At 42.3% G+C, this 26,690-nt stretch overlaps 1 protein-coding gene and 1 long non-coding RNA gene across 11 annotated transcripts in view; one reads left to right on the forward strand and one right to left on the reverse strand.

Annotated features, from left to right (window-relative positions):
- Positions 1–1,273: 1,273 nt before the first annotated feature.
- On the reverse strand, positions 1,274–15,041 carry LOC149915647 (uncharacterized). Its single transcript, XR_016471930.1, has 3 exons — positions 14,231–15,041; positions 12,994–13,153; positions 1,274–1,543 (listed from the first exon to the last, which is right to left on the reverse strand). It is a non-coding gene; the product is annotated as an uncharacterized LOC149915647 (long non-coding RNA).
- Positions 15,042–15,181: 140 nt separating this feature from the next.
- The window catches only part of ZNF217 (zinc finger protein 217), a 37,637-nt gene continuing 26,128 nt past the window's right edge, over positions 15,182–26,690 (forward strand). For 3 of the 10 annotated variants that reach the window (XR_016471886.1, XM_090152061.1, XM_031616087.2), the window contains exon 1: positions 15,781–26,550. The gene's annotated coding sequence lies outside the window, so the exon portion shown is untranslated. The other 7 variants (XM_090152062.1, XM_090152067.1, XM_090152063.1 and 4 more) reach the window with 7 other exon arrangements.

The raw sequence follows: 26,690 nt of genomic DNA on the forward strand, positions 1-26,690 counted from the left end.
ATAAGGAAGGCATGTGAGAGAGGCGGTGGGAAGGCCTTGAAGTTGTGCCTGCCACAGCTGTGCGTGTGCAAATGACCATTTTCAGGTTTTTTAAACCCCGATCAGTTGTCAGGGCGATGGGTTTGTACACCGTTGTGTATAGGGCAGATTAAAAGGAATTTTTTCCCCCGATCGTCCCTCAGAGACACACTTGTGTAACTGATTAGAGCTCTGCCTGCACGCAGAACTACTGGGCTTGTAAAGTGAAAGGAAAATAAAATTGGATGAGCAAGTAGCGTACCTGTCCTTATTAGAGGTGCTTAATGAACTTTGCTCACGGTGAGAGCTGTAACGCAGATTCTTGCATGGTTATTTTTGGGAGCATCAAATCGATGTCGCTGTGACACTGCACTTATGGCTTCTTACGCTGCCCTCCCGAAGAGCCAACCAAATCCTTCGGCTCATCAAGGCAAAGCGTGGGGATCACGCGGAAAACGAGAACAAAGGATAAATCATACTCCCCTCCTGCTGATTGATTTCACACTCTTGCCACATTTTAGGGCTTCCTTTTCTATTTTCTCTTCTGAAAACCATATTTGTAAATATCATTTTAATTTAAATTGGAGGATAGGAGAAGAGGGGAAATGGAAGAAAGATTTTATTTGTTGAAACAACCAATACTGTCCATGTGGCAAAAAAAAAGCTCAGCAAATTGGTGGGCACTGGGTATAAAAGTCCATATTTTCTCACATTAAGTTGCAGTTATATAAAGACTAGAAAGCAAAAAAACAAAACAAAACAAAACAAAACACAATTTAATAGATTCTAATAGATTTTTTTCCCCTAAAAAAATGACACTGCCAGTCATTCTTCCACTGTTTCTAAGCACTGTACAGATGATTTGCTAGGAATACATTCCCTCCATTTGCAGACTGTAAACTCGTATTCCTGATGATAAATCTGCTGAGACATTGGCTTAGTTATGAGCAAAGTGCACGGGTAGCTGGATGAGATTTCATGTACTGCTTTATATCTAAATTCAGACAATATGACCCTCCTGTTCTTAATATTGCCAATTCGGAAAATGTTTCACAAATGTTACTGCAATACCTGAAGCTCCAAAGTTCCTGGAAAAAGTAGGGAAACCCTGAAGCTGAACGCGCTCTGATCATGAGATAAAAAGTGTCGTTAGGCGTGCATTGAAGCCCTGCTGCACTTACTCTGGTAGGAAACAATGTCTTCATGGAGTAAGAATTACAAGTCATGTGTTATTATCATTGAAAATATTTTTATTTTCTTAACTGCTCCACGCACTTCTCATGCATTTATTTCCTCCAGTGACAGTGGTGCGGAGCGGTCGGTATTCACAGCTGGAATTAGAGGAGATGAGGCGTCCTGTGCATTACTGAAATCTCGGAGCAGGTAGAGCAGTTAATTAGTCCCCCAGCGCCAAGTTTGCAATCAGGTGTTGAAGCAGTTTCGGTTGCAGTGTTGTGGTGAATCATTTCCTTCTGATGCGTGTGGTGATCAATCATGTGGGGCCCTCTTCTCGATTTCACACCGGCTTTAAGACAAAAGACATTCAGAAAGAAAAACACAATATTATCCATCTGCGTGCCCAGCATGGCGCTCGTGTCACTATTTTTACAAACTTTGTTTATTTTCTAACTACAAGGTTATTCAAACACTCTACCTTTTAAAACTGACTTTTTTACTCTGAAGCAAGCCTCTTCAGGAAACGTTTGCAAATAGTATCTGAATTTAAAACGCAAAACTATATATAGCTGAAATGCTGGCGGGTTTAATTTTGCTTGTTTGTTGTTTTTTAATTGCTGGCTTTCTTTCTGAGCAGCAAAAATATCCTGATTTTCCAGAGGGAGCTTTCAGGCTACATTGCACATCATTATTTTTTTTTCCGGAAAGAAGAGGCAGTACAGGTCTGCACTTGTAGGACCACGCATATTTCATGACATACGCACAAAGCATGTATGAAGAATTTTCACCTGCAGCTATTTTGATTGATTGATTTGGATTCAGGAATGCATCCCTATTTGAGACCACACTTAAGCATGTGGTTAACAACATGCACAAGGTAATACTTAAAGCTGGTCGTGCACTTAAATGTGGTCATGATGAGGGATGGACCTGAGCATGTGCGAAAGTGATTTCTTGGCTTGTGGCCTTTGTCACTGCGATGCAAACAGATGCGTGCGGAGCACCAGCCGCACACTGCAATTATGAAAGCCTAACCTCCTGTCCTCAGCCATGTTTTAATATATAAAATAATGGTGTGATGATGAAGATCTTCAGCTCTCACAGGCCTCGGTGGGAATTAAGGCTCACTGGAGGTGGTGAAACTAACAATATTTGCATAAAAATGCACATGGGAAAAAGAGAGCATCGACTGTATAATCATATTCCAGACCTATTTTCAATGTCCTCTCTATCTTTTCAGCAGACTACTACATTCCTGGTGGATTCTGCTAGAAATATGAATGAACATCCATTTCAAAAGATACATTATTTCTTTTTACAATCACAATAAATTATGAGAAACAATTTTTAACTTTTTCCCACTGTTTCCTCCATTTTGCAGAGCTGTACCCTGGGGTCTAGGAATATTATTAACTGTGGAGATTGCTTGCTTTCCATTGCTACTTATAATTATGAAACGGTTAAATGAATAAAGAATAAGGAACGTGACCTTGTCACCCCAACCCGTGAGTGACTGTCAAGTGAGGTATCCCAATAGGTCAAATACTGAAGTCTTCATTTTTTTTTCATTTTGCCGTGAACTAAAAATGGAAATGCTGATCTCACAACGACTTTTGCACATTCTTACTTCTAAGCATCAGAAACGTAAGGCTTGCGCCTTCAGTGGATGCGCTGCAGAAGTGAGACCTGAGGAAATCGGGAGTCAACCCCATTGACTTCAATAGGGGTTTCACATGAAGGATTGCAGGATCAGATTCCTGGGTAATACAAAGGAAGGTTTACAGAAAGTGCTGGGGGTGGGGAGCTGTTACTGAGGATATAATTAAAGTTGCGACAGCAGTTACTAATGATCACTTCTGATGAAAGAAACAAACTATACGCCAACTAAATTTGAAGGTCTCTTCTCGGTTTGATTTCTAACAATAAAGAGCCTTCCTGCAAGGAAGAGCCCAGTGGGTGCCTGGCTGGGGGATGGGGGTATTTGCATATTCATAAGGGATGGGGGTATCACAGGGGAGAGGAGTACAGAGGGATCATGTGGAGACACTGCCACTTGGATGCTATTGCCCCTGCTCCAGTATTTTTGATAGCTGGATCAATATAACATTGGCTGTCCTTGCAAAACACAACAGGTCAATAAATAAATTTGTCTGCATTTTTCCTAGCTTGCCACGCTGGGAAATAATACAGGTTACTAAAGAATTGTCAACTTTGATTTATAAAACTAATTAAATGTAGGTGCTTTGGTTTGTCTCAAATCATTTAGCAAATTAAAAGATACAGGGAAAGAAAATTCTACAAGTGAACCAGTGGAATGCAGTGCATCTGAGCACTTCTCCGTCTATGGACACAGCTGACCTTGATTAGTATGAGCGCGTTTAACACAGCACTTCAGTGTTGCTTCCTCCTTGTCTATTTACAAGATACAATATTTAAATCAGCATTTAAGATTCTAAGAATTCATTCCAACTTAAGTCTCGGGGCAGTAGATATTTTCCCTAGTGATTCCTGCTATTGCTGCGCAATTTTGCTTATTATTTTTTATTGCTTTGCATTATATTATGCTCATATTAGTTGACTTCATTCATTTAATTTTTTATACAAATGGGCTTTTCTCTTGGATTAAGAAATAATTCAGTTCTATTACGTCCTGCTTTAGTGTTATGAATGAGTGGCTCCTGCAAGCTAAAGGAGCAGTTTCGGGGATTTCTTTTTAATCATGGACTTTTCTTAATCGTCTTTGGCTTGTAAGCAATGAGAGCCCCAGATGAGCATCTCCAGTGTTCCATCTGATTAGGATTCTTCTTTTTCCTTTTTTTTTTTTTTTAATTTTAAATAAAAAACAAAAGCAAGAACAAAACCAAAAAGCTTGGATTGAGATCCTCTGCACCCGACAGCAGAGGCCCAAGCTGAGCTCCTGGTTGGATTTAAAGAGCATCGCAGGATGAAAGGCAGTTTGGATAAATTCTATCCTAAATTCACAGCAGCGAATCAGGGGAAATGAATCTGATTTGTTAAGATTTCTGAGATGGAAATTTCCCATATTGTCCCTTAGGATTTTGTATAACTGTTGTCTCCAAAGCTGAGTCAATATATTCCTCACAGCCAGCAAGTCTCTGACCCACTCAGTCCTTCCCTGACTCTGAAGAGCTAATCTGGGGCTGCTACACTTCTGTCTGGGATATTCTGGACAGGAATACACGCACATGGGCTGTATTTATATATTTGTATTTATATATGTGCATGTAGAATAAACCTGATGTATCCGGGATGCATCAAACTTACTGCACGTGTGTGAATCAACCTTGTATCACGTGCTCAATAAAGGCAACATTTCCAAGAAAAGCAGTACAAGATCTCCACATCCACCGTACAGATCCCTGGAATTGGGGATGTATGAAAACTCATCTGAGGCTACTGAACAGAAATTCCAACTGGGCTGCTCTTTTAGCCAGCAGTGCCAGATGAAGGGCAAAGCCACTCCTTGAATTTTTCAAGAGAAGAAAAAAGGACAAAAAACTATTTTCTTCATTTTTGTTGTGGTGACAAAAAGGTTATGTTTGGAAATACCTAAACACAAGCAGCCTCAGCTGATCTCACTGTATTGCAACTTCCAGTTCTGTTCCTCCTTTGGCTAATTGTTGGGAGTCCATGGTTCTGGTTCATTAAATGTTGTATGGGTATCATATGGTATTCTTTAAAGGATTTATGCACTCAATTCAGTAGCTGTGTCTCAGACTTGTAGTATTTTGGAGAATATAGTGGGCCTCTCCAAGGCCCAGTTTCTCCATTTATAAATGGGTATGGAGATGCCTATTGCTCTGTGTAAAGTACTTGCACCAGTATACATCAGTGCTGTTCTACTGGCCAGCTACAACATTTAATTAATTAATACATACATTTAATGTAGGAAAGATTTGTGCTACCTACGCACATGGGGTTGTGCCTTTGTAAGTCACTCACTCCCACACAAAGCAATTTTTAAAGACCCCGAAATGCTCACATTACTTTTGGCCTGTTCCTGTTTTTAAGTTGCATGACATGAAAGCCTAGGACATTCACATAGTGCACAGCTCTCCCTGCTATTTTCAAATAATATTTTTCCTCCTTTGAAAAATGAACAAGTAGAAACAAAGGCTGCTCAGATTACGAATGTTTCTTACTAAAAATAATTAGAATCAATGAAAATATTTATATAATTAAGTAATAGCTGCCTGGGGTAGTATAGTGAGTCTGTAGACTTTATGTAACTGGTCATTATTATACTAAATACAGGGCACGCTGTTACTACAAATCCATTATCATGCAGTACATGGCTTCTTGTTCAGAGCAGTTAATGCAGTTATGAACCTTTGAAATATCTGCATGAGAGAAAGGATTAGTGACTTCCCTACCTTAGAAAAGAAATTCTTTTCCTTTTATTTTACAAATTGTGATTTTATTTCCAAAGCTGAAACAAAGGAAAGGCTGTACTCTGGCAAGGAGAGGCACTGCTTAAGGCTGACAGCTGGAGTACTGTATATAGGATGGCAGTTCTTGATTTGTCAGCATGTTGCTAGGGGTAGGGAAATCAAGAGTATAGTAAAATGCCTATTGAGATATTTCTGTAACTCATGGCACACGTGCACACTTGCTCTTTCCCTTGTCTATCTATATTCATTGTAACTTCTAAAAAAATTATATATATCCTCTCGACAAAACCAGAAAGACACATCCTGTGTTTCCTTTCTTCTCTGTGCCTTTGTGCACAGGTTGAACAAGTAGCAGAAAAAGGAGCAGCACAGAAATCGAGTCTGAGAGAAGGCGGCACGGTGGGGCCAGAGGAAGGATGCTGCAGGGCTGCAGGAAGGGGCACGGGGCTGACATGGCTGGGCACCTGCAGCTGGGACCCTGTGCTTCAGAGGTGGTTCTGTCTGGGGATCCATTGCAGGGATGGAGCTGCAGGTCGTGCTGGTGTTGGAACATATAGGGAATGAAAAGAGCGTGGATTTGTGATGAGCTCTTCTGATTTCTCCCAGGTGTCTGCACACGTAAAAGGAAAGGCAAATTTTCCCAAGTAGCTGTTTCCATGTACAATTACTTGGTGTGCATACCTGAATTAAAATAATGACATGCCTCAAGCAGACATCCAGCTTCAGGTGCATTTGCAATACTCTGTTGAGTTGCAAATTTCTCTGGAAAAGCCGCCTTCAGTAACAAATGTCTGAAATCACACTGATGCCTAACAAAGCAGAATAGTTTTGCACTCTTCTCACACTTCTAAAATGACCTCATTTACGAATACCCTTCAATATCTGTGAAAAGTATTTATCTGGCTGTGCACACGCAGATTCAGCATTACCACTGGACACCTTTTTCTAAACTTCTGTGTGCTCCTTCAAAGGGTTTAATTCACCACAGATCCCGATAAGGATGCAGTGTCTGAAGCAAACTGGTCTGTGCTGTTCCTGCAGAAGAAGCAGGAAGTGTGCAGCAGGAAGCATTTTTTCACTCTCAGGGTTTATATTGTCTCTAGAAGGCCTTGGTAAAGCTACGGCTGCATCTGCTGGGCTGGGGTTTTGTCAGCACCAAAGCTGGAGTTAGGAGACCTGCAGGGCTCTGCTGCTCTGCAGTTCTGACAGCAGCAGAATTTCTTACTCGCAGAAACTGTATTCTCTCAAACTGTGTTTATGGAAAGTTTGTTACTCTAAGAAGTAAAATCCTTTATCTTCGGAAGAACACTTAGATTAAAAGAAGTCCACATAATTATTTTTCTCCTATGTAATTTGCAGCAATACCATCTCAAATGAATAAACTGGAAGGGATTTACAGCTCAGTTCTGTTTGCCCTTTCATTTCTGATGGTTTAATTTTTGCATTTGCTTCCACAGAACAATTCACCTTCATTCCTGTCTGACCTCAGTCATTGAAGTTTAAAATGTTCCCAGTTGTGCGCGCTGTGTGTGTTACTGTGTGGAGCGCAGGCTTTGTGAGAGGGAAGAAAAAGGCCAGTTATGTTAGTTTACTGAAAAAGAAACAAATAAACAAACAAACAAACATCAGAAGAACTTCATTATTTAGTAATAATCCTTTTGCAGCAGAAAAAATGTCATGCAGGAATTAGTGTAATATTGGCAAAATGGAGCCAAGTACACAGAATAGCATCCTGACACAAATCGCACAGAGCACTTCCAGAGCAGCAAAGCCCAGCGCCAAACTCTGCCCTTCCACACGTGAGCGGGCATCATCTAGCTGAAAGGAAGGCTCGCAGGCGGCAGCCGGCCCTCGGCACCAGAACAGTAACGGGCTGGGAAAGCAAAACCCCCGCCGAGCATCCTGGGGCTGAGCTCCCAGCTGGTGCGGTGACGCGGCTGAAGGCCCGGGCTGCGCTTCTCGGCAGCTTCCCTGGTGTCGCTGTCCGGGGGATGTCAGTGCAATCAGCGTGGTAGAAGTTGGGGAATCTGTGCACAGAGATAGCGCTCGGGGCTTGATTTTGAAAGTGGCTCGAAGGGTTCTTAGCTCTGGGAAGCGTGTTTCTTTTCTCCCTCCCCCTTCGGAGCAAAGCACGGGTGGCAAATGTTCATCACCTGTTCGTCGGCCGCTCCCACCCCGCGCACTGCAGAGGACGGGGAAGCAGAAAAATGAACATCAAACAAACAGCAAATGCGGGGAAAGGGCTGGGGCTACCGGGCAGCGGGGAGAGGGGAAAAAGCTAACGGGGCCTGAAGGAAGGCGATATCTTGCCGTGCTGTGTGAGCAATAATTCTCAAAATGGGGAAGCAGTTGAAGCAGTTTGCTGCCGGTGTTCGGAATATTTGGGGTAACTATCTCTTGCTCAGATCAAGGAATACTTGATCTCATTAACTAGCATTAGAACCCGGTGAGATCTGGCAGCATAGCATGCCTTTGTCAACTGTCATGCTAATACCTCGTTTTAAGCGGGTGCTCGTCCTTTTTTATATACCCTTTCAAATGCGCATTTTTGCCATACCAGCTCGATGGCATTTCTAAACGCTAAGAAGCCTCAGATTTTTTTCCCCTTCATTTCTGATACAAGGAGGAAGCGCGGATGAGGCTGCAAGCGTAGCAAGAAGCAAGTAATGATAACAAAGAGAACAAGCTCACGGAATTCTTTCTGTTATCGGATTAGGAAAAAAAACCGTTGCAGCCCTCCCAGAATGGTAATTCCACTTCAGGAGTGATCAATATTAGCTTTCTATTTATAGAGCACCTTTTATGGGGAGGCCATGCAGTGTTTATAAATTAATAAACACATGTGCAAGAATCCCATCATCCATTATTAACACATCGGCACTTTCAGACTATGAGAGACAATTATTATTTGTAACGCTGAAAGTTTATGACAGAATGACAAAACTACTTTCTGTTTCCCATTCTCTCTGCCATAGCATTCAGCTGTTTAAGTGCTGTAATAGCACTATAGCTGAATGAGAGGACACACTCCAAGGTAAATAGTTTTACAAAAGTCCATAGGTCGCACTGAAAGTAACGCCTCCCATTTATTTCAGCGGAGACTACAGTAGATACAAAGAGCACAATAACACCATTTGATAGAGTAAATTCTCAGCTACTGCTGTGTGTTTTCACCAGTGATGAAAGGAGCCTGCATACCACGCTCATAACAATCTGCACCAGTGACTGTCACTGTCACCACTGCTGAAACACACCACCATGGCCTCACCGTGCCGCTATCCACTGTTTGGTCTCCATAAACTTCAGTGAGTGTCAGTGAATGCCATTTTTTTCCACGTGGAAGAATACAGTTCCATACTTCTGCTCCCTACACACTCCCACATCAGACACCAATCTGCCAATCTCTCCCTGTGCTGCCAGCTGTCACACAGCAACAAAATGTAGTGGCAACATTGGCAGGAAGGTTCAACCCTTACTACCACACCACCAACATCTGCCTCTGACATTGTGGGCCAACATCATAAAATAGGAGGCATTACTTTTGGAGCAGCTCTCTTGTGTGTCCAGAAACTCATTTAACTGATCACAGTGATCTCACAGTGTCTGTGACAATCTGATACCAAACGACCATGAGGTGAATACTTCCTTAACTCTGAATCAATATGCATGAACATCCCCAGTCTCTCTCTGCTACCCACAGGCAGATAATTTTGTTTCCTTGTCTGTGGTTCAGTTCCTGCAGCTCAGCCTTCACATTCAGGTCCCAGCAGCACTGACCACTGCTCCTGAAGGCACTGTGTCTTTGAATGCCACAGTTCCCACAATGGGAGGAATTCACCTGGAGATAGCTCCTTCCTTTAAGGACATCTTGAGATGCTCAGACGGGCTATTTCCATTATTTTGGGAATACACAACGTAGGTTGAAACGCAGTGTAAATAACATTGTTAGCAGGTCTGAAATTTCAGTTCCATTTGTTTAAGAGCAAAACAGAGAAAGCTTTTAATGGAAAGCAAAACAGAAAACAATCCCAAAAGGAGAAGTGAAGAAAAAGGTGGCACTTGAATTCCTTTTACAGCATCATTCAGGTGACAGAATTGAAACACGGCGTCAAAGTCCTTCAGACCTGTGATCTCTGCAAGGTTTGGGATCTTGCTGTAAACCAACTTATTCTGTAGCAAGTGTGAACACGTGGAGGGAAGAATGCTGTGTTATTAAATGCTTAAGCATATAATCTTATCAAAACAATACATTTAGGCCCCAATCTTAGAGCCAGTTCAGTGTGTACCTACATCTCTGCACGTGAAGTCTGCTCAGGGCTGGGCTTTTAATGGGAAAAATTTCTCACTATTTGACAAATAGTGTCAATTGCTAAATAGTCATAGGGGTGGCTGCATTCTTACTTTTGCCATAGCCTAAGAAGTGGAAAGAAGTAGTTTATAAACTGAGAGTGAGAAGGCTGGAAGCCCGAACTAATCAAGGAAGAGAGTGGAATAACAGATCTCTAGATCTGACCCTTGATATTCAGAGTCAAGGCCAGGTGATAGCAGAGTGGACAATCTGGAAAGTTACAACAAAAATTGGAGGCCTCTGCTCCTGGTAGCAGAGCACATTTGGGGCAGAAAGTATGACTCCAGGATCTTCAGTTTATTCATTTTTTTTTTTCCCATAGCTTATATTTCACCCGTGTGTTTCTTTTCATTGCCTGCACAGTACAGTATGTGCATGCTTGGAGTTTGCTTCTGTTTTCAGTCCTGAGGGAAGAGCTGCTGTGCCACTAGCCCTCCTCTTTTCCAGCTGCATCACTCCAATGAAAGACATTACTTCTCCATGCAAATCTTTATTCTCCTTTAGTGACCACAGTAGTGCTCTGCTGCTCTCATTACTAATGTCATATATGCTATCAACCAACTCACGTGTACTTAAATAAAATGACAGTAAGATCCCGAAGACCTTTTACCCATTAGTTATAAGAAAAGAGAACATTCACATCACAGTATGCCCTCATTTTGAAAACGGAAATTCGCAGAACCAAGTACAGGAATAAAACGTTGAGCAAAACGAGCTGGGAGAAAGTGATGCATTTTTGCTGAGAAATCTACATGCTATTGAACAAGCTTCTGTTTACGTCTTCTCCTACACTACATGTGCTTGTGATAAATGAAAAGAAACGGCGTGTCATGCTTCAAGTCTGTTAAAGTTCATACTCAGTGAAAACAAAATCAAGGTCAAATAGAAAATCTTTAATAGCTGTACTGTCAGCGTGCCCCACAGGACTTGAATCTATGTGTTTATACAGACAGGATGTATAAAATACTGGAAGAAAAAAATCTGCAGCTTCTTTCTCATTATAAAAATAAACACTTCTATGTTAGATTTGCTGCTGGTAAAGTTAACTAGACCTACAAATTTTAGTTGTGTGAAAAAACCTTAGGAATACAAATGCATTTTTAAAGAACGCAGTACTTTGGCCTAAAATGCACAGGGGGGTGGGGGAGAACAAAACCACAACCCCCCAAGCTGCTGCTGCTGACAGAGGGAGGCTGGTAACTGAATCTGCACCGAGGAGATAGCTGCTAATGCAAGAGCAGGGCACATTCTTGGGGGGGAGGGAGCCTTGTGCATGGCTGCAGCACAGAGTCGCTCCATGGATTATCTGATGTTGCAAGAACCTGATTGCTTGCAGCTTTCTCATCACTGTCTCATCTGTGTCTTCATTTAGTAAACCTAATCATGTGAGCATGTTAGTCAAATCTGAGACCGTGCCTAACTACCAAACTGCCCCTGCAGCAGGCGTTTCCTGTAAACACACCACTGTGTGCGCTTCTGCAGAGGCAAAAACATGAGAATCATCTGACACGATTGGATTTTCTTTTAGTCGTTGCTGAAATAATGCTGAAAGACGTAATTTGTGTGAAGGGGAAATTCAAAAACAAGCCACAGAACACTGATAAAGCTTTCTCATCAGTCTGTCTCTTTTCTACTCTCAGCTGAATATCTCACAAACAATTTATGAACAGTTTTGTAAGCAAAGAAGTAAAATGATCCCGATTTTACAAATAGAAATTGTGGTGCATAAATGAATACTGTCGAATTTTGTATTCGAACTCACGGCACAAAATCATCTTACAAAACACTTCTGAAATTTGTTCTCTAGCTTTGAGCCATTAAGTTACTCTCTGAGTATGGTTTTGAGCTTATCTCCTTAAAAGCAAAAACACTGCATATTTACTTTATTTATCCATTCATGCCAGCATATGGAGAGTTTCATATAATGGCTTGATTGCTTGAGCAGGGCTTTTTTATTATTATTATTTATTTTATTTTATTTTATTTTATTTTATTTTATTTTATTTTATTTTATTTTATTTTATTTTATTTTAACCTGCCTGCTGTTGTGTGCCTTGTGAGACAACTTGCCCAAGATCACACAGAAAGTCTGTGGCCACATTGGGACAGAGCCCAGATCCCCAAAATCCCGTTTGTGCCCTAACCACACTGCAGTCCGTATTTAATAGCTGCTTACATGTGATTCTAAAATGAGAGAGCCTCTGTGCAAAAGAACGAAGCTTGGCTGATCTCCTGCTCCCAGGTATTGCCTGGATACTTTGCTGTTCAGATCAGTTATTTTAAACAAACACCCATGGTAACTCTCGAAAGACTTAATTTTAGGTAAAGGCTTCCTGTTGCTTGGTCAGCTCTGTTTTCATTCTCTCTGACAGCCAGTGTTTTCTCATGTGCAGTAGAGCAGGGCTTGAACCAGTTTACAAGACTTTTAGCACAATTTTTTTTTAAAGAATGTAAATTTACATAATGTAATTCAAAAGAACATAAATGCAAATTTAAGTACATTAGGAGTTTTGGGACTGAAACTAAACATTTCAACTTTCAGCAATGTTATTTTATTTTTTTCTACTGTTACGGAGGAGATTATCACAATTTTGGACTTGCTGCCTGGTTCCAAAGTCTAGTTTGGAGTCGGGTTTAATATTGCAGACTGTGTAGTAACATACAGTGCAATACAGTAAACACAGGTCTGTCAGCCTTTCCTGTGTGTCTGCTGTCAAATTTTTTACACCATACATAATATACCAAGTGCTGAAGATTCTCCAGAAAAGCAGCAAATGGTCCCCAGCACAAAACAAACTCAGGGATAAAATATAAGATTTATTTTTACAAGTTGGCCCTTGTCTCATATCAAACATCTCCAGTGCCATGAGCATAAATTATGGGGGTCATTGTGGCTAATCTGTAAAAATAAATTGGATGTTTTCAGTTCAGTCATGTGATGTGATGTTATACGATGCATTTTGAGGGGAAAAAAAAAAAAAAAAAGTTTAGAGATATGCTGAGCCTCTCATTTTTTTTTTCCTGAAACAATCCTTTTACCTTCTTATGTTTTCCATGGTGGTATCATATCTCAGTGGATAAAAACCACACGGCTTCTGCGTTCTCTGTTCAATCATGTTTACAGTCACCCAGAGTCCTGGCTCCAGTGGAACACCCCGTGGCTTTAAGGAGGTCAGCATACTTCACCTGGACCAGCAGACTATTTTAAAAAGGGGTGAAAAATGAAAGGGGGGGGGAAAGTAATGAGTGTTAGCATGTCATGAGAACAACAAATACTGTAAAATGTGACTCAGAGAGCTCTGCAGGAGACAGAGTTGGAGGTTAAAAGGAAAGGCAGAAGAGTTTGTTTGTTTGTTTGTTTGTTTGAAGGTTTTGGGCACTGAACTTGTTTCAAGTCTTCGATATAAGGACTTTTAAATGATAAAATCTGCACTTTTAGCAGTCATGACTTTTAGGGAGTCACATGACTCAGAACACCAAGTATAGCAAAACTAGTAACTCACACCCACCCTCACTGAAATTCAGCTTTGTTCTTTCTGCCTTGCTGCCAATGGAAAATAATCGATACTGAAACACACATGCAAGTCCCACTGAAGTTGCTGCTCTTGTGCTTCGCCCTGGGAGTGTTTGTGGAATCAGGTTTGGTTACATAGTACACATTAATGTGCAGCAACTTAGAAAGAAATGTGAAGCTCTTGCAATAAAGTGTAATATTTCGCATGTGTGCACAGACATCTTGTTCAGACCCATCGTTCTGCAAAAATCACACCTAAAAAGATCAATTAAAAATGCTCATTGTGCAACAGCCACTACAACAACTCCCTCCTGTATCAACCAGTGGGAGGGCCAAAACCTAATGCCTCAAACCTGTACAGAAGCAGACTAAGGCAAAGCCCCGGTCTCAGTTTGAACAGCAGATTCACAGAGGTATTTTTTAACCGTCAGGAAACTAGTATAAGGGCACATCATCTCCCTGTATGAGTAATTGAAGGTCACAGACAGAGAAATTCTAAAAGTTTGGCCTTATATGTTGTGGTCTTCTTTTCATTAAAAGAATTCCATTTCAAGTTGGTGTGATGCAAGATTCAAATGTACCAATAAAGATATTTCATCTTCCAGAATAGTGTGGTGAGTATATTGCCACATTCGGAAAGTTCTTTGATTAATCTTTGTATGACATACGAGTGACCTCAATTTCAACCAGAGTAGTGTTGTTCGTTTTAGGCTGGGAGAAGTTGGGGTGGGGGGGAAGATAAAAAAGTAAAACTCCACCTACTTTTAGTTGTATTTCTTTGAGAAGTGTCCTCCATCGGGGCGTGCTGGGTTTGATACCCGTGTGAGCTCACTAACATGAACCAAACCAACTTGAACAGGTCTCGGTGTGCCTCTGGGGGAAAGCAGACACATGGAAACCTCGCCTCCTGCATATCCCACCTTGGAGGAAGGTGCTAACCTCAGGTCTAGCAGGGATTAAGCACTTTGCCAAATAGCATCGTGGGCTGAAGTCATCAAAGCTCTTTGTTTCCAACTGGAATAGCAAAAATGTTGTTATTCTTCGCCAGGTTCACTTAGGCCCAGTTTAGCACCGCACCGTTATAGGAGTAGCAGCGCAGCAGAGCAGCGGAGCAGCGGAGCGCTCGCGTGGGTCAGAAGCAGCACAGAGCACACAGCAGCCCGGCTGTTTGTTCCGCTCAGGGCTCTTTTCCCAGCCGCCCCATCCAGCACAGCAGCGGCACGCCGCCATTTGCTCCTTGTCCCCTCACGACACGCAGCGTCCGCCGCGCGCTGCATACATGTACGTACGGCAGCGTCGTTTATGCCGTGGTATTTATTTGGTTTATTGCCGTGATATTTGGTTTATTGCCGTGATTTGTATTTATCACCACTGAGAGGCTCTTTGGGCCCCCTTGGCCCGCTTCACTTCTGGAGGTCCCACAGCGAGCACAGATGAGGCTCCCGCGGCCTACGGCCGGATTTACACGTGTAAAGCGGCGGCGGCGGCGGCGGCGGCTCCTCCCGGGCCCGCATTCCGCGCCGGTGCCGCCCGGCCTCGCGGCACGCCGCCATCTCCGCCATACAAAGGCCGCCGTGCCCGCGCCGCCCCGCACGCCCCCGGCCCAACGGCCCCGAGCCGCAGCCCGCCCCGCCGGCAGGGGGCGTTCCGGAGCGAGGCGCGGGGCGGGGCTGGCGGCGGCGGCGGCGGGGGGGGCGGGGCGTTCCGCGGGGGCTGCCCGAGCAACAGCTGCGGCGGGAGCGGTTTACAAACAGTGCCCCGAGCGCCAGCGTCGCCGAGTCCGGGCTCCGGCGGCACCGCGGGCGGCCGCCCTCGCTTCCCTCCTCCCTCCTGCCCCACCTCAGGATGCCGGCCGGGGAGGCGGCTCAGGCACAGGTGAGGGAGGTCTGAGGGTCGGCTTCCAGCGGGGCCCCGGCACCCCAACCCCCCCCACCCCCCCCATCCCCCCGCCCCGTTCCTCCTCTTTCCCCTCACGCGGCGGCACCTGAGAGCCGTGCGGCTGACGGGGCCCGCGCGTGTGAGGCTGCGGGCGCCCAGCGGCAGCGCTGTCCCGGCCCCGGGGGGCTGAGGAGGAGGAGGAGGAGGAGGAGGAAGGGCGGGGGGCAGGTGAGCGGCCTCGCCCCTCCCTTGGCGGAGCGGCAGCGGGTAACGAGCCGCTCACCCCGCACGCAGCCCCGCTCCTCCCGGCCCCCCGTGCAGGTGTTCCCCCGTAACCCCGCAGCGAGCCGGGGCTGCGGGGCGCGGGAGGAGCTGAGCTCCTTTGTGAGCCGAGATGTGCCTGGAAGGAGGCTGTGTAGTAAGTGGCTCGTGGGGCGGGGGGGGTGGGGGGGGGAGGGAGAGGGAAGGAAAAGTTTATCGATCCGTTCTGCCAGTTTTTTTGTGTTGTTTGCCTCCCTCCTCTGAAGGCTGAGCCACGTCTTGGCATCGCGCTCCCCCTCCGATTTACCGATCTTCGAGGGGAATCGTGAGTTTAGGGTAGAAATAAATAAGCTCCAACTGACTTCTGGAGCAACAAAAGACGTTGCCAAGCGAGGACAATAAAATTCTGGGATATCTGCGGGTTGGATTTCACTCTGTTCCGTGATACCCACCGGACTTTCTGTTCTGGGTGTGGGGTTTTTGTTTGTTCCCCACGCAGAAACCTGCAGCAGGGTGAGCCCTGGGCTCTAATGAGCCGCCCCCAAACGTGCTGTGACTCCTGTAAGTATCTGAATTGGAGCGTAATAGTTTTGAAGTGGTGGCGAACAAAAATCTGTATGCTGTGTTATTGATCTGCTGATGAAAGGCGTTTGGATTTGAAAAGGGTTTAGTCTGGGGGGTTTTGTGTGCTTCAAGGTTTTTTGTGTTTTTTTTTTTTCCTTCTTCGTCTTTTTTTTTTTTTTTTTTTTTTAAGGCAACAACATTTTTCTGTTGTTGTTTCTGGAATGACCTTGAGAGCTTTAAAACTACCCCAGTTTCCAGCGGTGGGTTTGAGGGGGAGGCAGCAGCAGAAGCACGCAGTGAAAATCGAAAATAGAAATAGGAACCGAAGGAGGTGCAGTGAGATGTTTTCTTATAGAAGTATGTGAAAAAGGAAGTTTTTGTAAGAATGCGTGAAAAAAGAGGAGAGGGAAATAACGCAGTTTCAGATGCGGTTAGAAAGAGAACATATCATTCTTCACATTTTATTAGGCCCTGAAATGCAGCAGTGATATGATCTGGAAGACACAGAACTCAAACGCCTGACTACAAGTTGAATAGCAGGCATTGACTTGCTGACCAGTGCTTCCATGCTCGTGCTGGGGGGGCTGGTTTTGTGTCTGCAAAGGTATCAGAGCTCGGTGCTATGACAATGGCTTGCAAATGCTTAAACGCCATGTTTTATTGCTCTTAAGAGCTCTTATTTACTGTAGGTTTGGGAATACGGCTAAGGCTTTAATTTGTGATGTCCACACGAAGGTTTAAGCGTTTCCTTGGATAATGCAGAAGGACGGTTTTAAATAAGTAGGATAAACTGCATTCTTTGGCAGGGGGAGGGCAGAGGGGAAGGGTGGAGGAGGTGTTTTTTCTTCCCCTTTAACTACTTCTGTAACAGAGTCAATATTTTAAGATCCGTGGCAAGAATGTGCCTTTGTGATCACTAACCTTTCTGTGATGTTTTTTTTTTCTTAAAAAAGAGAAATACTGTAATTCTGTGCGAGGCGTCTGGGTTTTACATCTGAACAGCTCGTGCTCGAGAGCAGCACTGAGTTTGGGAATTCTGCCTTGAAGTTTTTGGAGTGATGAATATGAAAAGAGAATAACTTTAGAAACGTGGTTATTACAGTGATTATTGATTGGCTTGGCCCGCAGCCAAGCAACTCTTCTGCATGCACCAGAGTTGCTGATTTAAATTCTGTAGGTTCCTTTAAAATATGTGGGTCTTCTTGAATCGTTAAACGATATCTGGAGCTATTTAAGAACAGTAGATCAGCTTTTAGTTAAGGTTGTTCAATTATGTCTTCATCGCTTTGGAGTTGGTTGAATGACTTGACATGAGATTAAGCACAACAAAAGAAAAGGCAGGGGAACAACAGCTGCCTTCCAGTACCCGAGCAGCAGCGTTCTCAGAGGCTCAGCGTTTTACCTTCTAGTATTAGGTGGTGTCAGGTTTAAATGTTAATATTTATATGCGTATTTACAAGAACCTCGGGCGTTCTGATAACACATCAGGCACCCGAGTGCTGGCTATTCGTCTTTGGGGGTTGTTTGTCTCTTGCCTTTTTAGGAAAACTATCTTAAGATCTGATAGTGAGGGGTGAATTGATCTCATTAACTTTTCAGACAAAAGTAGCGAACAGTCACCACTAGTTTGTACTTGTTTAGTTACTGTGTGGTAAGAACTTTAAGGTGTGTCCTTAATGGCAGTTGACGATTCTTGCTGCGAAGCCTTGTTTATTTTAGGTAGATGTTTTATACAGAATTTCCAGTGGGACAAATTACTCCACTGCCTGCACTCACCCTTTCTGAAGGCTGGCTGTGAGCAGAAGAGAATAATTCTACCGTGCTGCAATCAGTATGTATTTTTAAATTGAAGTCATTAAGTTTTACTGTGTATTTTGAGGCTTTTCCTACTTCCTTTGTTTAAACATTCTCAAACAGTGCATATCATACATGAATTTGAAGCATTCATATGGCACTATTGAGCTGAATTTAAATTTAAAATGAGTACCTACATTCTCGCTGATCAAAATAGAAAAAGTATTTCTTTAAATAAGTGGATGTTTTCTGGTTTTGACTGTGGTGAGAGGCTATATTTGTATCTTGTAAACAAAGTTTCACATTAAGTAGTCTTTACAGAATGGCTTCCAGGCTTTGGATTAGAGGTGTTTTTTTCCCTTCATTTTAAGGGAATATGTCTTTCTTTGTTTAGGTAGCAGCTGGGGGGGAACTTGATGTAGGGTGGGGGCTAGGAAGAGGAAGCTAATAAACCTTAGCACCTTTGTCAGGCCGTCTTACAAAAGGTTACTTCATTTTGGTTTCCCCTTTCATGAGATCACATTTAAAAATTCCTTTTGAGTACTTCTAACCTTCAGAAAGTATCTTCCCCTCACTGCTGAGCTTCCACTTAGAGCTGCGGTGATAGATCAGTATCACATTTTAAATGAACGGGAACTGTGAGTTTCACTTGACTTTCAAAATGGTGATTACAATAAGCTCTTAATTACAAACTCTCAGATTTTTTTTTCCTCTGTAGCTAAGGAGCTCTGGGGAAATGCTAAGTAAATTTTAACTTCCCTTTGTTCTTTGGGACTCTTTTGTCCCAACTCTTTCAACCTGAATCTTGATATGGAATTCATTGTCCTAGTAAAAGATTCCATGCACTGTATATGTAAATACACTCCCTCTTTCCTGTGTTATGAAATGTGTAACTAGTACTGGCATATGGAAAGAACGGCCCCGGCCCCCCTTCCTTTCCCTAAGGTAAAATGGGCTAAGCTTTCTTTTCTTTGCAAGCAGCTGAAAGAAGAGTTTGACCTTTGAACTCCCCCTCACACTTCCACACTGCTTTCAGGATGATTAAATAACCGAGGATATTTGCCTGTGTCTTATGCTTATTTATCTCACTTAAAATGTTCCAATACTTAACTGTTGAGGTATTGTCTTTAAATATAGCAAGATAGTGCATTTCGGTTGCAGCAGGGCTGCCATTTGCCAGCTCAGCCCTCTTATTTTTGAGACTCTGGATTTAGAACATCAGCATTCCAGTAAGATATTCTTTCCACATCTCATAATTACATTTATTTCAAACTGTTACTGACTTTTAACAGGCTCTGGGTCATTTCTGCTGACCCTTGACCCTCCTTTTTAAGGTAGCTCTAGTAACAAAAAAAGTTGAGAAGAGTTTTTCCTTCTGGAGCGTTAATACGGGCGGGGGATTGTGCTGACTACTGTATGCATGCTTTTAGAGAGATGTGACTCATACCACAGGAGATTTGCAACTGAAGACAAAAGTAAGGAAAAGGATATGACCAAGCTATGTAAGATCCTCATTGCGTTGTATTTTAATTAAAAAACAAACCAAGAAAATGCTTTCCTAAGCTAACTTTGCCTATTTTTTTCATCTACCTCCAAAATTAAGGCTACTCTGACAACGGTTTGATTGTTTTTAACTTTTTCAGGGAAATTCCCAAATAATCTTGTTTTATTGCTTTTATTGTTTTTATTCTTCTGCCAAACAAGAGGAAAATATATTAACTTCTATTGCTATGTTCTGACCACTAAGATTGCAACTCGTAGTTAATAGATTAGTTGCTTTTGCGATTCTTCCTCCTCTTTTGTATTTTTTTTTCTTTCTGGGGCAGGGGAGGGGGACAGGAAAACTATGTGCTGTGACAGGGACAGACATGAAATTACAAAGTAAACCAATGTAGGTGCTGAGGAAAATGAGGTATAAATCAAAAATCTGAGACATACATTGTTTGTGCATACAATGTCTGAGTTCACTGCAGAAGCTTGAATTGTTTATCTGACTGCCTTGAGAATTTCAAAAGAAAGTACAAGAGGAAATGTGGTTAGAATACGCAGGAAAATCTATGTAGTGCTGCCTGACTTAAAGATTTGAGCAGAAACTCGTCCAAGTGAGTAACTGACTGGATAGGGATTTTCTGCACTCTAAAGATTTTATGCAGCTGAAAGTATCAAAGTCTGAATTTGTTTATGTGCAATGAGTGTACTTGCATTTTTCTGTGTAATGGAGTGCAGTGTAGTTTGCCTCTGACATAACTACTGAAGAAGGGATATGAAGTCCCTTGTGCTTACGCTTCATTGCAGTGGTAAATGGGGCTGATGAGGTGAAGTCTTTGGTCAGCTTCGTTCTGCTGGGTAGACAGGAAGAAGCAAACTAGACGTGCTCCAAAGACTACGGTGTGTAATACCATTGGGAGAATGGATATAAAGGTGGTCCAGATAAACCACAGCTTCTGTTTAGCTTTAATGTTTGTTTCTAACCTTTTACTAGCTGCTACAAAAAAAAAAAAAAACCAACATACAAAACTTTTGCCTATTTCCTCTCTTTGGAGAGGTCCATATCTTGTACATGCTGGCTTTGCTTTCTAGGATGATCCTTGAGGTCCCTTCCAACCTGAGTAATTCTATGATTCTATAGTTTGAAGCCATGTGTTGGTCATCACATGCATCCCTTCAGTCTTAATGGAGGATAATTAAGGTAATGCCAGGCAATTAAAACTTTCTGAATCTCCATCAACTGGCACTGGTTTCTGGAAGAGCTCCCACCTGCATGGAAGAAATGTGTATTTCAAGCACATTGCTATTTTTGTATCTTCAGATTTTAGGCCAGGGAAGGGCTTAGTAGAAGTAAATGTCTTTCCACCAGACTGTGTGCATTTTTCCATCTTTCAGGACTGATTTCTGCCAATACGTAATTGTGGGTATGTCTGAAAGTGGCAGCTTCAAAGTCACTGCTCTGCAGAGGTGGGGAGGTAGGGGGGGATAGGAAGCTGCTGCTTTTTCTGCCAGCACACCACTATGTTGGTAAGAGTTGGATTCAGAGTTGAAATCAGGTGAGAAGGCAAGGGAAGATGAATATCCTGAACAAAGTGAACTCTTCTCCTCTCCAATTCAGGAATAGCGAAGAATCTCTTTTCCTGTTATTTCACTTATGCTGCCCAAAGGGATGCAACTTCCCCATAATTGCTACAGAGGAACTCCTGCCTCTTGAGTAATAAGAAATTAAGTTTAATTTGGTAAACTCCAAGTTTACCACTTCTTTGTAGTGGTGGCTGTTGGGGAGATCTAACATCCCTCTGCCAAAAGATGTCAGGGAAGGGGGGGGGAGGAGAGAATAATCTAATTTGCTGTTAAGGTCGCTGAAAATATCCTCTTTCAAATAGAAACCAAGACTAAACATGAGGCAGTTTATGTAAGGTGAAACTGATTCAACAGTAAAAATGTATCACTCACTTCACCAAGAGTCTTTACCTGTTGTGGAGAGAACAATAAACTGTTTTGTAAGGTAAGGGGTCACTGCCAGTTTAAGAGCACGTAACTTCTTGATTTAATGAAGTTGCATCATCTTATAGCAGTGGTGAAACTTGTCCCAGACTTATTTGGAATAGGATTGCTCTTGTCTTTCAGCCTTTCCACAACAGGTGTTGGCTGCTTCTTAGTGTCTACAGTCAGCTTTGGTTTTGTGGTCCCTGAGAAATTCTCTCCTACTCAGAGTGGGGGAGGGGGGAAGGGAGAAATCTGGAAAATCTGTTGGAGCAATGCTTCTGAACTTTAAAAGTCAATACTTACTTGTAGCACTTCCTCCTTTAATGCCAGGAATTAGTCTCTTTTATATTTACTCTTGCTCAGTGGAAGAAAAACATGTGCAAAGTGATGCAAGCTTATATGTTTTCTGCTTTGAAAGGAATAATTACATCTTTTGATAGAAGAGGCATACAGTTCACTGAGGAGACGTGTTCATCTTATCCATCCTCTGCCAAAACAGACACACAGCCTTAAAGAAAAAGGGACTCTGCAGGAAAAGGTTTTTTAGAGAAAGGATATCCTTTGTTTCTATCAGTATAGATGTCTGAAATGGGGGCAGGGAGTTTTCCTAATATTGTTCATTATTAACTGCTAGTTATTTTCCACTGGTAATTAAATTCCTGGAGGAAAGTGATTTGCATATTTGTCTGTCTTATCTGACTACAAAAGAGCTTTAATACAAAATCTTTCTGAAGTGTGTGTGGAGAAGTGCCTGGATAATAACACTCCTGCACTCTGGTGTATGTCTGTTTCTTCAGATCTGTTTTTATGAATTGTCTCAGTTGCACTGCGTTGGAAAACTCTGTAGCTGCATTGCAAGGATCTTTAATGGAGGAGAAACAAAATAGCCTCTCTTCTAGAGGATAAAAAGAAACTCTGACAACCTCTCTAAGAATCGAGGTTTAGAATAACTTTGAAAACTTCAGGCCTGAAAGATGAAGACTAACAAGGGGCCTTGAGGATGTGCAGCATTTAGGGAGTGGAAATTCCAATTTGGGGTCATCTTTTATGTTCTCTTTTCAACCTGAACATCTTTGTTTTGATCTTTTCCTGCAACTGAAACAAACCAACTCTCTTCCTCCCCTTCCTCCCCCTAGATCTCCATTTCCTTTATAAGTTCTCATGCTAGTTCTTTATCTGAATGAACTATTAACAAACTTCTATTTAAAATTTTTTCTATTTCAACACATAGCAGAAAAAATATGTGGATGAGAAGCTACATTAGGTGCACTCATGGTACTCTGTTAACACAGAAACAAACTGGGAAGTTGTTAAATCATTTACAGTCCAAAAGTTGAAGGGAGTTGCTCTTCCCTTCCCTAGAAGGCAACAGGACTCACAGTAATGAAGAGTCAGTTACTGGCTTCCTATAGAGTTATGAAGAAAAGCTGACTACTGCCATTCTGCAAAATGAAGCTTTCTATGCCTGTGTTATAGCTTCCCAGTGCTCAGCTCAAGTCACTTGCAGGTGGACACTGGTGCATTTCAGAAATAAGGTCTCAATTCATTGAGCAAGTAATGTGTTCCCTAGGTTCAGGGGCTGCAGTTCCTTAAATTGGGACAGGAAGACACCTTAATGTGTGAGATGTGACGTGTGCCTTTCTTAGAAAACACCTAAAGGAGATTGTGTGTTAGACATGTATAAATCCAGAGACACATATAAATCCAGAATCAAGCTTGAAATTTCATGTTCTGGGTATCTGATAATTTGACTGATGTTTTGAAGCAATGGGTGGATTAGAACCTCACAACGTCGTCTTGCTTTGCGTTCTGACTGAACGTGGGAGATGTGAACACATGGCACAGCAGTGCTGTTAACACAGAGCTGTTGTCACTGCTGGGTTCTGTGAATGCTGTACACAACCTTAGGACTCTGTAGGCTCTATCTTGAGAGTCTGCAGCTCCTGAATATTATTAGTAGCCACTTGGGGATGGTAATTCTACCTAGTATCCTCTGTGCATGCCAGGTGTGGTAGAACTGCCTTAACTTTGTGCACTGAGAGAGGGGGGGAAGTGCTAAATAAAATAACCGAGTCTGAACTTATTTTTTCCTTTAAAAAGAAATAATCTGATGCATTTATACATGAGCTATTCCATGATCAGTATTGCCCCTGGATGTAGCTGTGCCCAGCTGAAATAAATAAGCCCTATAAGTTGTTTTTGATTTGCAGGCAAAGTGAGGATGTCTCAATAAGGAAAAAGTGATGTTAATTACTCTGTATATGTTCACAAGGCAGAATGGGAGCAACTATTCTGCAAAAGCAAAACCTGTAGGTAGAAATACAAAAAGTGCTTCAGTAAGTTGGCAGTGGTTTCCCATTAACCAGCAGCAGAGTGAGATCTTTCATTAGCAGTGTTGAAGAGGAGGAACCTATTCTGAGTACAAACGCACTGAGAGGCAAACGTTTGAGGCTGAGTATCTTTATCCTCCTGAAACATCCTGAAATGTGGGGAAGAACTGAAGGAATATGTTGAAAATAAGTGGAGAAAGAAACGTGGTTACAGAAACAAACAAAGGCAGCTAAACTGCAGCAACTGGCTCCCTGAGATTTTGGGATGGAAATACGTTCCTGACGGTGGGCTATGTGGGTCTGTGGAGCTTCCATGGGGCACTGAAAGAAACTCTGAAAGAAACCACTGGGAACCAGTGCAACATGACAGCTTGCTGCTGGCCTTGGGTTAGGGTTCTGTTATGGGGTGGCTGTCTGAGTGCATCTTGTGCAGGATGTACAAAAGTAACTTATCACTTAGTTGTAACTCTCTTCTAGTTTTCTCACTTCTGTTTTTAAGAAACTGTTGCAGGAACTAGGTGAACTTCTGTAATTGTTCCAGTTAGCTTTTTACAGTTGAACAACTGTTATTTCTGCCAGCACACAGCTAGTGAGGTGTAGTTGTTTTTCCTGCTCCCAGCTATGCAGCTCTCAGTCCCAGTGCTCCGTGGTGTCTGAAATGAGAAGTTCAGTGGCTGGACTTTGCTATTCTCAGAAAGGTGTGTCTAGAATTTTTATTACATATTCATGGAAATTTTGAAATGCAGGAAGTAGAAATGCAATAAAATTACTACTGATAGGTCATTTCCCAAAGAAATCTTTGAGACTGCAACATGTAGTTTTCAGTTGTGTAATTTAATGAAAGTAAATTAAACTTCTCTACAGGCACTTAATTAAAACTTAGTCTGTTCTAATAATCTATTTATATGCAACAGCTTTTTGGTGTGGTTATCAGGTTGTACGGCAAGCATGATGAAAACAAGATGTTCTCACTGTTGAGTTCAAATTTTTTATATATGTTTTGTGGTGTTCGTAAATATAATGGATATTGCTGTGAACACATTGAAGTATTTGATTAAAGACCACATGGTCAAATATGACTTTTGTGAACTGAAGCTTGCGAGGCACTCTGGGCTGCCAGAAGGATGGAGTTCAGGCAGTGTTGTTAGTTGAGAAGAGATGTCACTTCTGGCAGTGACCCCACAGGAGGTGTCTGCAGGATCCCCGTGCTCACTGCTGGGGATGCCTGTTGTTGTCCACAAATGGTGAAGAGGGAAGTCGGAAGGCTGAATGTGAACTCACCGAAATGTGGAGAATCATCCTCTATTTTCAACTTTAAGGTTAATCTGTGGCAAACTTACAGCTTTCTCTTCAGATGTTGGAAGGAAGTGTTTCCTGTTTTAGTCTGCTGTTTTGCTCAAGGTCTCTGGCTGTCTATTACTGGTGTTGTCCTGTTCTTCTTTTCATCCCTCCCTTTTTGTCTCCTGAAAGTGAAAGATGCCAGAAGCTGCCCCAGGTACTGTGTGTTTGTTTGTGGGTTTTTTGCCAGTATATAGACTTTAAGGCACAGGTAGTTACAGTGCTCTTCCAAACTACAGGTTATCTGCTTTCCCAAGTAAGCAATAATACAAAATTATAGCAACTGTCGCTGTTTTACTGTTACCTACAGTGTTTTGAAGAACAGGAATGTAATTAATCAGCACTTCTGGTCCTCAGGTCCAAAGTATAATATTATCTTCACTAGGAAAAAGGTTGTTTTCTCTTTAAACAATGGATAAAATCCTAGTGCAGATACTTTGTTTAGACTAGCTAATATATGCTTAAACTATAAACTGTAAGTGTAAAATCATGCCCCACTTTAGAAAGCTGTTTGTCTAATCACAGTGAAGTATGAAATAAGACTGCAGTTTTCCAGCTTGTTTTCTGACATTAATAGTAGTATCTAAATGCATTCGCAGTTTTCTTCAGGAATTCTACCTGCAAGATTTCCTTTTTAAATCCGTAGATGCTATCTCTTGTACAGAATAACATTTCCAAGAAAAATAATTGCCTGAATTGCAGATAGGCCTTCTAGGTTCCAAGCCAGGAATATTTTGCTCTGCTTTGCAGTGCTACCTAGAGGGTGAGCTGTGACCAGTCCTTCACAACTGCTGAGACCCTCCTATTAAAAACAGCAAAAGCCTGAAAAATATTCAGCAGCCAGCACAGGTTGGTGGGTGTGTACTCAGCTTTGGAGTGCTGTGGGAGGATACTCCAAAGGATTAATTAAAATCTATTGATACCCAATAAATTCAGACTATTACGATTTACAATTGTGTAAAACTCTTCTCACAGTCCATGTGCAAGCTATATGCTGGGTATTTAAACATGCAGTTGTAGGGTCAGGTTTGGTTTTTTTTTTTAGACAGTTAAGTAATTTTTCTACTTTGATGCATTGAAATGAGGTGATGTTGAAGTAGACCAACTTCTCCCCTCATCTCAGGATGCTGAAATATTGGTCCTCATAGGGTGGGAGATGGTGTGGATTTCTGATGTTCTTCATCTGTGTTTTCTCCACAATGACATCTCTTCTGTTGCTCTGTTTATGTCACAATGCTGCAGGGTGGGGAGTGTAGCAGGGTGGCAATTGCTGTGTTCTTGGGCAGGAGTGAGGATATAACTGATGGATCTCAGCAGTTCAGTGCGTGGGACTGGGGGCACTTCCTTCCCAGCAGTGCCTGTGACCTTTGTGGGGTTTGGTTCTTATCTACTACTGCAGAGTATTTACCTGTGTAGGCAAAAGTAAATATGTTAAACTCTGTAAGCTCATTTCTAATATTTTGCTTAGGTACTCCTTAGAGGCATTTAGAAATCTTTCAAAGTAGCTGTTCATTTTAGTTTGCAAATAATTTATTTTCAGGCATATAGCCACCATTTAGGCACATGAGCTGTGCTGCAGC

The sequence above is a fragment of the Phasianus colchicus genome, chromosome 17 (genome assembly GCF_987193195.1).
Source record: "Phasianus colchicus chromosome 17, bPhaCol1.hap1.1, whole genome shotgun sequence".
Classification (NCBI taxonomy): Eukaryota; Metazoa; Chordata; class Aves; order Galliformes; family Phasianidae; genus Phasianus; species Phasianus colchicus.